The following is a 15,667-nucleotide window of genomic DNA, read 5'->3' on the forward strand; positions in this document are numbered from 1 at the left end:
GGCCTGCTGCGCACACACACGTACACACACACAAAACTCACTTCCAAAGTTCTCCAGCGTCATGCCTTCCCAACCTACACTTGATAAACCCTTGTGTGAGCCTGACAAAGCAGGAGAGGGCACTCAGCAGCCTTTGAACACTGGAGCAGGTTGCATAAGACAGCTCAGTGTACCACTGGACTGTATTCACACACTAAACTGTAGAGTACTGTACCCAGTACAATATGAGTCAGCTAAAAGTTTCAAGGAATTTGATCTAAATGGGTTTGCAATTTCACCTCTAATACATTGTTGTAGATTTATCCTTAGAGATCATTAATATGGCTGTCGGTGGTATTTACACTAGAGCTTTCAAGGATTAGTTGATTAGTTTTTAAATATTAAATAACTGGCAACTATTTTGATTGAATAATTGATGCGAGTCATTTTTTAAAGGAAAGAAAATCTCTGATTTTAGCTTCTCAAATGTGAATATTTTCTTGTTTATTTAGCCGTCTATGACTGAACATCTTTGGGTTGTCGACAAAACGAGACATTTGTGGGGTTTGGGCTTTGTGTCATTTTATAGACCAAACAACAAATCAATAAAATTTTGACTGTTAATCAATAATGGTTAGTTGTAGCTCAAATTTACACCATCAAGAACATATTCAAACATCTGAAACGTGTCCGACATGACAGCTGAAACAGACTTGGTTGGTAAATCATGTTTTCAGTTGATTTCTAAAATTATTCACAGTCTGTTGCATCACACAATAAAAAACAAATGTATCAGCATAATGTGGTAACACTTCTGCTGAACAATAATACATGACTGTTGCACAATAGATGCCAAAATTAAGGAAAAAACCACAGCAGTACAAACAGCATGGGTTATTCTGACATTGACATGGTCAGGCTCTGTTCAAGAGGACAAGGTGAAGTAAATGCCGAGTGTTATTTTATGCTTTGACTTAAAGGGAAATTTTAGATTGAGAAATTTTATTAGCAGTTCATAGTTTTCTCTTAAAGACACTTCCCTCAGCTAGACTGGAAATTAAAGTTTCAGACCTGTGATGGACTGTGACAGCAATGGATGTTGGGTGACTCCCTTGTGATTAGGATTGATGAATGAATGATATTGTCTGGAGGTTAAAAATGCAAAATAGCAGCTACAATTTGAGGGCATTATCAGCTTTATCAGATGAACAGTTAAAGATCTACGACAGCAATGACTCTTACTGAGATCAAAATGCTGCATGTTTTGTATTATATATGCAATGCCCTACAATTCCTACAATACCAAAGTATAAGGTTGTCATATTTTAAGTACATCTTTCATGGATGTCAATGTGTGTGTCTGTGACAACACATTAACCTGTAGACAGTCTAGAGTACAAGGCTTGCAAAGCTACTGTAAGCTTATGCTAGTAGAACTTTAAGCAATGCATAGCAATAATAACAATTAAATGGCAGTGTAGAAAACCATGTGGTAGAGCAGAAGAGAGTCATTTTCGGTCAAATGTGTCAGTGAAACTGTTGTAAAAAAAAATAAATAAAAATAATCCACATTCTTTAAGTAAAGTCATGTTAACTTTTGCAGGAATGTGTCAACTCTAATTGCTATCTCAACTCAACATGTAAAACACCAAAAAACATTTTCATTTGGATTATTTTGAAACTTCTTAATAGTCACGCTTTCCTGGAAGTATTTTGGCTGTCATGCAGATTATGAAGGACTAAGTTCTTAGTGTCTACATCCATAAGGAATGAATGGAGAAGTTGTTGAAGTTCAAAGCAGCAGTTTCCATCCCTGAAGAGGAAACCAGAGCGCTCTGTTTGTCATTGATGTCATCGCCAGCAAACCACACTTCAAACTGGTAATAAGGCAGCAGGGGTATTCACTCCAAAACACAGAGGGCCTTATTTGTTCAAGCCACACACCCTGCGTGTGCCTCCATGCTTCTACCGACACTGTGCACTAATGGTTCCCACATCAGACTCTCTCAGTGGCCTCAGTCACATATGACTGCCATGCGTCGCCATCTCCATCTTAATCCACCTCAGCTCACCTCCAACTGGCTCCGTCAATTAGTACGTAGCATGGAGAGCGCAAAGCAGGCTTCTGTAGGGGCCTCCCAGTGGGGAATGTGAACAGACCGGCTGAGGAAGCAGAACTATATTTACTGAAAAGCACATTTGGGATGCACTGATAGTAATCTGACTTTAATTTAACTTGTAAAATAGGGATGTGAGTGTATGCATGTGTGCCCCTATGTGTGTATAAAGCTAGGGGTTTGTGGGAGCCCTGCACTGAGTAACTGAGACCGTATTTTCAAACAGTTCTGACCAGATCTTGACTTAATCACGTCTGGCCCCATGGATGGGGTAGACCAGGGTCTACATCATTGTTTGACAACGTGTACACTGCAGATTGATTTTCTGGTTCCAGTGGACGGGGGCAAACGGATGTGAAAGGGAGGTACATGATTATGCATCATGAGAAAGGAAATACAGAAAAGCGTGGCATTTGGACCATGTGCTGAGCTCTGAATTGAGATTTTTCTTCTCCTTTCTCCTTTCATTTTCATTTTATTATAGTAGTTGTGATGTTCTTGGACAGTGAAATTGCAAATCTTTCAAACTGTCCTTGTGAAGAAGAAAAAGAAGAAGAAGAAGAAGGAAAGGAAAGGAAGAAGAAGAAGAAGTAGAAGAACAACAACAACAACTTTATAAATACCCTAAGGGGAAATTCAATAAAGCAAGAGAGCAAATCAGTTGCCATACTGTACAATCAGCACATAAATCTTGAGGAAAATGGTTAAGGAAACCACACCAGTAAATTTGATGCAGAGGTTGGATCGAGAGAGCTATGAGGTGTGTAAGCAAGGCACAGAAAGCAGAAAGTAATCAGTGGTTAAAACTGGGACTGCAGTCCGCTGCCTTCATCTCCTATAGAAAAGAAACAACTAATCATACTTGGCACAGTAAAACCGCTAATAACTTATAACTTTTTTATGATTATTTAGTGTTGATCTGAAACAGCTGCTCATTTTCTTTGTCTTCCTCAGGCTTGACGTGCATTTCGTTTCCTATGGGGCACTTGCGAAATGACATGATTACCTTCTTTGTCTTTCTGGCTTTGCTTAAAAAACAAAGACCATTCTAGTTTAGTTAGTGTTTTGTTGGCTGGATTTTGCAGGACAGCCTCCTAAACAGCATGTGATATGGAAACAGCTATGATCAACACTAAATGGTAAAAGAAGGTACTTTCAGTACTGCTGCAAGCTGTTCAAGGGATATTCCAGCAGTATGTTTACACCAAACAATACCATTAAGCCTATTGAACAATGCAGTGAGATGGAAAGATCTAATAGATCGAAAATCAAAATAACTCCTCATGTTCTGTCTTTGTTCAATTACTGTACACTGTACATTTGATTCCTATCTTTTTAAAGTAGTTCTCTTTGCCACCTACATGTCTAAAACATGGGTCAAACTGAGGGCTGTTAATTTAAAAAAGTTATGGCTGATTATGCTTGTTGCTCATATACAGTGTGGTGCTACACCTGCTCAGTCATCAGCAGTTTCTCCCTGCTTGGGGCAATTTTGTTGGGGAAATTCTCCACCTCTGAAAAGGAGGTGGAAACATAATGCAGATGGGATTCACATGAACCACAACAAAGGCTGTAGCATCAATAATAAAGCATTAAATATAGACTTTTTTTATTTTGTTTTGTTAAGATATTTAAGTGTGTGTTTGTATGCATTTGCCAGCCACCTGTTGCAATGCTGTGTATACTTTGTCTGATTAGTCTATTATATTACTTTTTCTTATCCACAAAAGTGTTCATTTATTCCTCTTAATGTATTGCATGTAATGTATTGAATGCTCAAGACTGTAACATCCTTACTTTATGAGGAATATTTCGAGTAATAACAGTTTACCTCAGGTCAAGCTAAGCCATGGACAAAGCTATTATTTTGTAATCGAGATCACTCTGCTGGGGTTTATTTTCTGGGCTGATTGATCTCAGAAACTGAACTGAACCTATGTGCCTGCTGAGTTCAGTACAAAGATTAATAACATTTGCTAAGGAGATAATGTTTCACCTGGTTGGGCTGTATAATTGTTTTAAATGTTTAAATAAATAACATTTGATTTGTCTTTGGTCTGGATCTGGAGCAATGTGTGAATTCATACATTTCATAACATTGCAAGTATTTTCAATATTTTTTTTCTGATGGACTACTGGACTTAGATGAAAACAATTAAAGATTTGTCAGTGTATTCTTAATCAGATCTGTGTCCAAACACATCAAAACTATCTATTATTATAATAAATTTAGGGAGATTGTTCATTCTCTGTGCAATTACAATATGCACGCTTTCTTTCTCAGTAATTTCTAGTTGCATCTGTTTTTGTTTTGCTTTGTTTTTTCTGATGCCATCACCAAAGCAGAGCAATGTTGGTTTTTTAAAGGAAGTGAAGTACTTAACAGCTCACACTTTCCAGTGCGTTTCTGGAATGTCTGATGTAAGCACAAAATTAATAGCGTGCAACAATGAAAATATGTCGTAAACATTTATCAACTCAGCGCTTATTTGAGCAATGTCTTTCCTTCATAACAAGACACATTTTCAAATAATAAGTTAAACTGACAGCAATATAAGCATGTTACATTTGAATGTAAGCAGATTTAGTGTAATTATAATGACACAATGAAGCCGTTTTTACTCTATGTTCTTAGCACTCACCACTTATCTATTATCTGATGTCAAACACATGATCAAAACCAACACACAACATGGTTTGGGTTTCACATCTTTAGGGATCATCCCACACTAGCTGGGAAACTGAATGTGCGTGGGCGGGTGTTTCATACTTCCAGTTTAACTGCTGCACTACCTGTAGGCTTAGGAGTTTTTGTTCTCTCCTGCCTTTGATCTCTGCTGCATTGTGGCAGAATGATTGACCTCAGTTAGGCCTGATAAAACATTCCCCACCTACAATTATTCTTGCAATTCACATGAAGAACACGTTATTCACAACAGGATGATCTTGAGAGTCATATGAAGGCTCCATTAAATCCAGGCATTGTATCAGATTTCGGCTGCTGGGTTAAAAATTGAAATTCTCTTTGCACTGCAGGCATGCACCACAGATGCAAGTACTCAGCAGGATAATGTATACAATATGAAACCAGAAGAAACAAACTTATTATACGAACCTGGTTACCGGTTTTACGGGAAGTTAATTAAAAAAAGAAAAAGGAAAAACCATACAAGCTTTAACAAAGATAAGATGTGAATGAATGTATGAATGCATGACCTAACGTTTTCATAATGTCAAGCAACATATGAAAAGAGTTTTCCTCCACCGTGACGTCAGATTATTATTCGACAAAATACCATAACATCCTGAATGTGCTGTACACTTTTTTCCTTACTCAAGATGTGGGTAGCTGTACCGAAGGGGGTGCAGATCAAACGCGGTGGCCTGGGGCAGATTAGATCCAATTCCACTTTGTTGCAGAGGCCTGCATTTATTTTCTGACATTTACCATACAGTAAAGTCAGACGTAGCCCTTGTGCAGGAGGCCCCTCAATCGGAGTCTCCTAAACCTATCAGTGGATGAAGAAAGGAAAAGGGCGACTTTGGACGGCAAAGAAAAGAGCCCAAAAGCATCTGACTTCCATTGCCGAGCTCAGCTTGTGTGTTCCACTTAGCCACTGGTATTTTGAGGAGATGCACGGCACCGTTACCAGAGCCCCACACTCAAACACTCATGAAGTCATTGAGGTTCTATCATTACAGGCTGCAGATGATGCTGTGTTGGGCCGGGTTAGTTCCCACGCTTGTTTATGCAAATATCACTTTGGAAGCAATAACGCAAAGAGGCTTCCTGCTGACACTTACGTAAGGAAGGAGAAAAGAGAAATCCAAAGGGGGAGAGAAAACGGGAATCTCAAGTCAGGATTTCCTGATTTGCTATGTTTTAAATTCCTCTCATGTTACACTCCATATTGCAACATCTGTCTGAGACCTTCTTCAGTCCTCTAATGAGAAACCGTTGAACTATTTCCTGAAGCTCCTGCTGAACAAGTCAAATCTTCAGTGAAAGCTCACATTTCCTTTTAATTTTGCTGCCGTAATTGCAGTCTTTTGTGCTTTCTGACTCAAATGACAAATCCTAAAACAGCTATCATCATCTATCATAATCACAATGCATACAAAAATATGCATTGTGAACACAGCAATGAGTTTTCCCCCAGTTGGCTATTACAGGTTTACAGTATAAGTAGGTGTGAACTTCCAGATAAGCTCAATTGTGCTTCACCACATTCATAATGTGGACAAGCAGCTTTCTTGAAACATCTGAGCACTTGGAATGAATTCTTCACTTAAGATAAGGACTACAGGTAATCTGGTCCAAATAGGCCATCTGCTGTTCCCACAGCCAACAACAGAGGCTAATAACATGCTGCATCCAATCAGATTGTAGCAGAGTCAGCCGAGATAAAGGCAAAGCAATAAAATGAAACAATCTGGTGCTTTGACACTACAAGCAAGAGAGCTTGCTATTTCACTGCTGGGCTGGGGGCAGGAATGTGCTCTTTGAACCAGCTTTATTTAACAGCGGAGCAGCATGTGCACAGCACGCCCTGAGTCTCCGAGCTGGCCCAGGGACCGTTTGCTCCTGGCGTGGGCACGTCAGACGCGGGGCCACCGGGTCAGGAAGCTGGCATCCTCACCCCTGGCACAAGTTGCTCCCCTCGGGGGCGTAGGGGCTGACACCGGGCTCATGGGGAGCACCAGACAGACAGGGGCCTACCAAACAGCTTGTGACCATAACCAACAGTGGCAGAGAACAATGAATGCAATTATTTACAAGAACACAGTCCAAGTCTCTTTTAGTCTTTCCCTATTACGCCTGTTTACTCCCACTCTCCTTTTGCGGGGCTGCATGGAGGGGCTGTGACCCTGTCGGTACAGTCGTCAGCAGGACGTTTTCATAGAGCCCAGGGCTACCCTGCTATTCATACTCTATCAGGCCTGATCGGTGTCCAGCTGCAGCCTCTTTCCTACCAACTGCACATTTTGATGAGCGGTCAGAAGAGACACATCACACTGAGTTGAGAAGACCTTTTCAAGTTTTGTGCAAAAAAAAAATGTATAAAACTGCATGAAAATAAATAGGGTTTTCTTTAGGTACAGTGTTGAGGTAATGTGGAAAAGATCCATTCAGGGTTCAAACAATAATACAGTGGTGAATCATTACTTTCATGCACCATTAGGAAGGAATTTCTCTTTCTTTTGGTTTTAACTGCTGAGAACCTGGTACAGACCAACAAGTTTCTGTCAGCACATGGCTGTGAGTGGTAGGGAGGAGCTGAGACCCGAGTGGGCAGAAAAGTCTTCCTAAGTACAAATCCTATATATTTAGCCTCATAAAATGGAATCATAAAATATAATTCATTGGTAATAAATAGTAAATAGTAATACTTTAATAGGATTTTAAACACAGCACAACCAGTGAGTGGTGTGATTAGTTAGTAACAGAAAATATATATTTTTTTCTGACATGCATTTTCCATTCAGAAGGTGCTGCTGTCTGTTGATGATGTTTTCCCAACATCTACCCACAGCTTTTAAAATCAGCTTGTAGAGACATGCTGCTGCCTCATAAATATTCCATCATTACAAATAGTCCTCACTTTCTTCTCTCTAGACTTATGACACTGTGTTCAACAAAATTCAATCTAAAGGATTCACTGTGCATCTACACTTAGGCTTATTCCTCTTTCTCTTTACTTATTTTTTTGCATCGTCTCTGTCTGCCAGGATCAGTACACAATAATAGAAAACAGAAGTAAACACATGGAATCGGTAGCATGAAAAGTCCTTTAAGAAAAATGCCAATACAAGCACTCTTTATTTTGAGTATCAGACTCAAATAAAGCAATGTATGTATAAGCAATGTAAAAGTAGTAAAGCAAAAAATTTAAAATGGGCTAATTTTCAAAATTCACAATTATGGGAAATATAATGGTGAGACATAAAAACAGTATATTAAAAAAGCTTTGGTGAAGCGACAGAGAAATCTATGTGTGATCTTGTTTTTCAAGTTCAGTAATTTTTAATGGTTCTTGTGTCTATACCATACCCGCATGGTTAAGAGTGCACTTACTTTGTTGTTTTGTGTTCATGGTCAAGAGTATACTGTAATTACACTGGCATTATCAAACAGGTCCATTGAGTCATGGGGTGATAAATTGGCATATACCCAAATAAATTGTTTCTGAATCCCCCCTGCCTCAACTTAATGCTCACCAATTGAGACTGAATGTCAAAATGTGCAAAATGCATTACATAACATAATGACTAAATGCATCATCTGTCAGATCTGAGAGAAAGTATATATCAACTGCTGCAATGACTTTATTCTGACTGAGACCCCAGTGGAACAAGATGGCTTCCCTGTCCCCTCCACACTGAACCAACTCCAGCTGAGCAAACAACACACATTCAAGCGGAAGCTCCATAAGAATAATAGCACCCAAGATTGTACAATAAGTGTACATTCCCACTGTACATGCAAACACAAAAGCATACATGTACTCTCTTGTGTGCAAGAGAGTACACACACACACACACACACACACACACACACACACACACATACAGTAGATACAGCAAGTTCAATTTTTCTTTTCCCCTGTGGCTCTTGGCTGTGGCCCTTTAGAAGTCTCCAGATGAAGAGAGCGTGGAGTGTGGCAGAGGGTCCTTCCATAAACAATAAACAACAGTTATCTTGTGTGCGGCCGTCTGTGTCAAGAGGCACATGAAGCCAAGCCCAGCATCTGAGAGGCGTCTGCTCCTCTTTCCGCCTTTGGTCTTGTCTCTTTCAATGGCTTATAAAAGTGTGGATGTGTGTGTACGCCCAAGGGTGTGTGTCTGTGTTCACAGCACAGCACAGGACTCTTCTGTATTGTATTCTGAAGCTGGCTGGAAGTAAAAAGGGAGAATTAAGAGTGGCGGGGGCAAGAGGAAGGGGGCTGCCAGCACACTGCAGAACTGCAGGGAGCTCCCCCAGATCCCAGCTGCCCAGGACTGGCTGAGAGCTTCAGGCGAGTGCCAGGCTTCCTCGGCCCTTGTGGAGGTGGGCCAGAGAGAGTGGGAGGTACACATCAGAAAAAAATGCCAAAAATAATGTCTGGGCCTATATAAAGAAGGCCTTGGGAGACACACAGTGCTGACATACACAACAAAAACTTAATCTGTTAGCAGGTGGCAAACATCAGGGGCATTTCATCAGTTCGTCTTCTTTTTTTGATTTTTTGATTTATTTATTTTTTACAGAGAACAAAACAGACTTTTCAAATAATAATTGGTTATTTAAGGTGTTCATATTTATGAAACAGTCGAACATAAAATCAAAGTACTTCCTGAGTAGCCCAATTAATTGTTCTTCCAGTATTGGTGGCCTGAATGCCTTTCCTTCTCCACAGGGGCAACACAGTGGAAAACAAAGTTTATCGGGAACTGTTTAATGCATTATTTGTCTAACAATCAAGGAAGCAAGTTTATTTTGCAGATAATTACAGCTTTTGTTGCGTTGATGGCCAAGATAAGCCAGAGTTCCGAACCATTAACTGGTTGTGCTTTTTCTGGCAAACGGCAGCACTGAGTTTGTAATGCTGAATGCACCGTAAGAGTCTTGGCAATAAGCTAGAAGATCCTGACATTAGTTTGTAGGGATCCTTTCATTGCATAATGTCAATCAACCAATCAATCAACCAATCAACCAATCAATCAATCCATCCTTTGTTTAAAAACCAAAGTGTTTTTTCAGTGTTATAATTAATAGGTCTTTAATCTAACAAGAGATACTGATCACCACAATAGTTCCTACCCCCATATCACTTGATCCGCTTACATCAAATAACATGACTCAATGAAAAATTGAGGCCATTAACTATATAATATTCAAACCATATGTAAAGCCAATGTCTGATCCGACTCCCACCACACACTAAAGTGAGTCATATTGTACAATCGTCTCAAGTGGAATGTGGACCCTGAGAGTTGGGGCTCTACTGTAAGCAGTAATAATTACAGCTCAGGCAAGCGCCTGTGGAAATCCCCCAGCTGGTCTAGACACTTTTGCCCTCTGAGCTGACCCAGGAACTGGCTGGGGCGCTAATCATGTCACTTGGCAGACAGTAACATTTTTCCATAGGTCCTCAGAGAAAGCCCTTCCTCTACAGAGGCAGGTAATCACAGCAAGAGCATATCCCGCCCAGGTGAATGCATGCCTGCTTTTCCAACGCCAGGAGAAGTTGGAAAACTATTTCTGTGTTTCTGACAGAAACAAATAACCCCTCTCTCACCCTGCCTGTCAGCTGGACTGCCTGCTTGGGAGCTGATGTGGGTGGTGTTCCATCATTGTATGCTCCCACCCTGGGGCCACTGACAGGAAGTGAGTTTTACTATGACAAGGGAGAAACCCATTTACATCTACAGGCTGTTTACTCACCAACACTATATTAAGGGTGATAGGAAACTCAATACTAAGGCGTTGAAAAGTTCAGGAATGGGACTGAATGTGGCATCATTGGCATTTTAGATCCTCTGACTCAACAGACTAAAATTAGTGCTACATGTGAAAATAAGTAAAAGAAGGAGATATACTGTATTAGGGCTTCTGGTGGTCTCTATTCTCTAAATACCTTTAGTTTCCTGCCCTGCACATTTGCAGCATTACCTCCAACCACCAGGTCCCCAGGTTTGCTTCCTGTGTCAAATCCTGACGTACACTGTCTGTGTTTTCCATAGCTGAACCTTTTCCTTTGGACACCTGCACTTTATGTGTCATGTCCAGAGGGGGCCATTTGGATGCATTTCATTACCACTGCTGACACGCTGTTCTCTCTAACATCTTATTACTGCTATGGTAGGGCTCACTGGCAACGAACTGATGAGGACGTCATGGATGCTACTGTTGGACATATTGTTCCATTACTGTGAGGAGATGTAGTGTGAAAACACCCTTTATAGCAACAGTACTAAAGATGCAAAGATGAAATAAACACTTAATATAAAATGTATGACAGCAACAAAACTAAAACCTAACTAAAGCTTACTTTTTGTTAACATTGTTAGCTTTCCTATCGTTGGGCTGAGTGAAAATGTTAGCAAAGCCTCACAGAAGTTGTTTATTTCACAATGAGGAGCTCAAACACTGGTTGCCTTTACACCAACTGCCAACAGTTCCCACAGTCTAAACAGGAGGTCCCAATTTCAGTGGCCACCAAATAGTTTAGTGACATAAATGTGGAGGACTTAGTGACAGATCTCATGCCAGACCACTTTTTTCCTCTTCTCCACAACTCTGAGTGATAAATATACTTAAGCACAGACTGATGGAAAAATCTAATTTCCTCCCAAGCTGAACTCCAGAGACAAAAGTCAGAGCAGGTATGGTATGACCTATTGGAGGTACCACATCTACACACAGCTGGGTTTTTTTTTCCCCACATTCAACGACCCAAAGAGGACCTGTTCAGAGACAGGACACGGTGACCAGTTTACAATCGCCAGACCATATAATCAACATTTAATAAGTTAAAAGATGAAGTGACTTACATTAATAACTTGGACAAGTTATCTCAGATCTCCGCTGGTCATTTCAGCCATGTTCATGATGTCACTCAGGTGGGCCATGACAGAGCCTGACCCAAGCATGAGGTCCTATGTTGGACCACAACAGACTTTCCAGTGCTGCTTTTTTCTGCTTTGCAATCATTCCTCTTGACTTTGTATATATTTTGTGAGTGGAGTTTGATTTCAACATTTGGATGGCCGTCTGTAAGAAAACATAGGAGAATACAAAGAGCAGATTTAGAATATAGACATGCTGTGGAGGAACTCAAGAAACCGATTATTGCTATGAACTGGATGAAATTAATAATGTTTATTTTTCTGTGCCTGAGACATGCTTGCAACAACATAAGCCTCTGTGTACATCCTCATCTTTCCCTCAGCTTTGTGGCCTCCTGATGCCCACAGTCATCTAGTTCATCTTAGCCAGACCCACCAGGCCTAGCCCACCCTGACATTGGCACTGACACAGCCAAGCTGACAATTATTATCTACCTCACTGCTCTTGCTAGCAAGCTGACGGGATGGGCAGCATTTGTCTGGCTAGAGTATACAGTATCTGTCTGCCTGCGTAGGGTCAATGAGTGCATCCTCACTACCCCCCCACCAAAAAGTAGGCAAATTCAGACTCATCTACGGTAGGTTTTATTTATAAGTATGTTAAAACTGGTGATACAAGTGTGGTGAAAGAAAGTACTTTCTTGTGGAAATCAGAAAAAAAAGTAAAACTGTCAATAAACATTTCTGTTATCATAGAAAGGGACTGAGATCTACACAATGTGGCAGATGTGTGTTTGCAGGAAACCCCACTCTAACTGAAAAGAGCTGTGGTGTGAGTCATCCTGGGATCTTCTGATACTGTGGTCTCCTACAAATCTTCCTCCACCTCTCCTCTCATTACCAATTGGTGTTCACCCAGCAGAATTCCTCACAGTCACCACTATCATTTTTTAATCATCCTGGACAGCAAGCAGAAAGTCTTTGCAACCCACTGATGATGAACCTGATGAATATATTACTTCCTGAAATTGACTACTGCTGCTTTCATTTTGACAAGGTCTGACAGCGTCATCTTGTACCTTTATGACTCAACCACAAGCGACAAACTGAACTGGTTCTGGCAGAACTAGTTCTTACTTTAAAATGACTCAACTCTGACTTTATACAAGAACCATCATCTCTACCACTGCCACCAAAGACTAGCCAACAGCTTTTTGAAGACCTTTGTGACTCATCAGAGAGAACGCAGTGCTGAGGATAGGGCAGGAGCAGGCAACAGTATACAGAGAACAATAAAATGCAGATAATGACAGATATGGCCTGTGACACAGATGGGACAGGACTGTTTTAGATACCGACCAGATCACCAATGTGAAATTGCAGAGTTGAAGAGTGCTGTCTTGAAGGAAACATGACTTGAACTGAAAGATCAAAGCGAGAAGACTTATGTACTTACATTATAGCCTACAGATGGTGCAAACTGGTGTTTTAGTGTGGTGATGCAGGCGACTGTGTACAATAATTCATACTCTAAGTCATATGTGGAAAACGTTTTTAAATCTATTTATGAAACAACTTTGCTGTTGTTTGTCATGTAACCTTGCATACCCCGTTGCTAATTCCATCCAACGGAAGTTTGGCCCAAACTATTAATAACTGAAGAAGTGACCAACACTCTTGACTCTTGAACTGGGAATGATCAAACATTTTTGAGTTAAAAATAAAGACATTAGCTGTACATAAACATCCAAATTAATTCTGAGGCATGTTACAAGTAGTCTTTTTAGAGGTTTGGGACTGTGGTGAGGAGTGGGTGGCCCAGCCCTGACCCCTATTCATCTCAGTGAGATACAGTAGGCTAAGTGGAGTGACGTGGATTGACGTTCAAAGGAGCTGCATCCCACAAAACACACAGCCCATATAACATATAAACACATATGCTGAGGAACAGACTAACCACAGCAGCAAGTCTTGTTTATTGACCACTTATCTATACATCCATCCATCTGTGTATGCATCCATATTTATATAAGTGAATTTTGGTTAAGGAAAATGACTGAAAGCAAACAGGCAGACAGACAGATGAAGAAAGAAGTGTATGACACATCGTATCACACTCCCTGTCACAGACACTAACATAGGAATTTATATTTTCAGTTCCACATTATTCTGTGTTTTATAGCTGCCATGTTTTTTATCCACAACTGATGATCAGCTGATGAACTGTTGCAAGTGAGGAATGAAATAGATTATTAAAAAAAACAACTGAAGCCTGGTCAGAATTTCCACTGGGAATTCGAGGAACAAAATGTGAAAATTAACGACTGAGACAAGAGACACATTTCTGATTTACTAAAGACCTTTTTGAGATAATTTATTCAACTGTAACACCACTATATCAACCAGAAAATATGCTAAAAATATGACTACACAAACATCATCTGGGTCCACAAATGTCTACAATTCATGAAGATGCAACACCCTTGATAACCCTTCCTGTCTCCATCTACAATCTTTAAGAACTGGAAAGATCAAAGCTTGGAACAGTGCCGCATTCTCAAAGTCCAAATGATCACTTGTCTCAACTTGGATGTGATCCTAGAAGTTTTTGACATCAGTGTCAATGAGACAGGCAGGCTCATTCAGACAAACTCACTCCTTTCTGGCTCGGCGCTCTTGTTCTCACAAGATCCAATACATTCATAACCAAACAGTGGTCAACAGCGCAAGAGGACATGAAAAGCCTGTGATTCATAAGCAGCGCCAAAGGGTTTTCCATAATACTTTCTTTATGATCACTCATTTTAAAAAGGGTAATAAGTATGATATAGCCAGAATTATATTATAGTTCATGAATGTCTAAATGTTTTAAAGAATGAGCATCAACAGAATGTGAAGGTGTAACAGTATTATATAGTCTTCCCTCAGTGCCACATGAGGATGAAGTAGCACAAGCTGTGTGAAGCAGAGGGTCAGAGCTGCTGGAGCCCGGGGGAGCAATGGAGGAGAGACCCGGAGTTTCTTGAGGAATAAACACTTGGAGTCACACCGGATTCTACTCTGATCCAGAGCCAATTTACTGATGGGAGGAAAGCTCAGTTTATTTTTTTCAACTTTTGGATTTAAAAAGTGAATCTATCTTCACTCAGCCTGGCGAGGGAGGTAGTTGGACTACCTGGTAAGCGTGAAAGTATGTATGTTTCAGCTATCTGTTTTATATTTCTACAACCTACTGGCATAAGCCTGATCAATCTAAACCTTCAGAAAACAAGCATTTTAAAAGTTGTATGCTTGTCGCCAGACATGTGTGGCAAATTATGAATCCAGATTTTTTACAAATTGGCATCATGACGTAGTTATCTCGACATCCTCTTGATATATTTATTGCGATAAAATCACAGGGAAATCTGTTTAATTTAGATTCATACAGCTGAAATGGAAGCCAGTTGTGTGGTTCATAGCAAATAAACACAAATTATCCCATGATCACATTGTAACCACTTGGCATTACTGTTATAAAAGTTTGAGAAGTCACTATACATTCAAGACATTGCAAGGTTTATTACGCATATGTAGCTGTAAACTATCTTGAACAATGTCATTACATCTTTTAGAGTATATAGCCAAGAATTACACATTGCTCCTTCAAATATCAGTAAAGTACATCTCAGAGCTGCTGTCATTAATCTGTTTTTGTTCATTTTGATAGACCATTTGGTGATCATAAAATAAGAATCAAGAGAGCAGAGGTCTGAAAGAGACTGTATGTCCATTATTTGTCAGGATTGGGAGATGGAAAAGGGATTGCATCCAGATTGCTTTAAAGTATTGAGCAATCATGACCACACGGAGACATGCCACTCCACCACAGGCAGAGGAGCTTCTAGAGAAGAGCATTCTTCCTCTGTGGTGTTCCCCAGGGGTCAATCTTAGGTCTGCTTTAGTTTTCTATCTATATATCCTATCCTGGACACCTGTTTTATTATAATACATATTACAAACTTCAACACTACAGCCTCTCT

At 40.2% G+C, this 15,667-nt stretch overlaps 1 long non-coding RNA gene across 2 annotated transcripts in view; it reads right to left on the reverse strand.

Annotated features, from left to right (window-relative positions):
• Positions 1-15,667, reverse strand: part of LOC109142943 (uncharacterized) — a 104,260-nt gene that overhangs the window by 38,543 nt on the left and 50,050 nt on the right. For both annotated transcript variants that reach the window (XR_002043096.2, XR_003461330.1), the window contains exon 2: positions 11,631-11,850. This is a non-coding gene — a long non-coding RNA (uncharacterized LOC109142943). The remainder of the gene's footprint in view (positions 1-11,630; positions 11,851-15,667) is intronic.

Source organism: Larimichthys crocea, chromosome XXI (genome assembly GCF_000972845.2).
Source record: "Larimichthys crocea isolate SSNF chromosome XXI, L_crocea_2.0, whole genome shotgun sequence".
Lineage (NCBI taxonomy): Eukaryota > Metazoa > Chordata > Actinopteri > Sciaenidae > Larimichthys > Larimichthys crocea.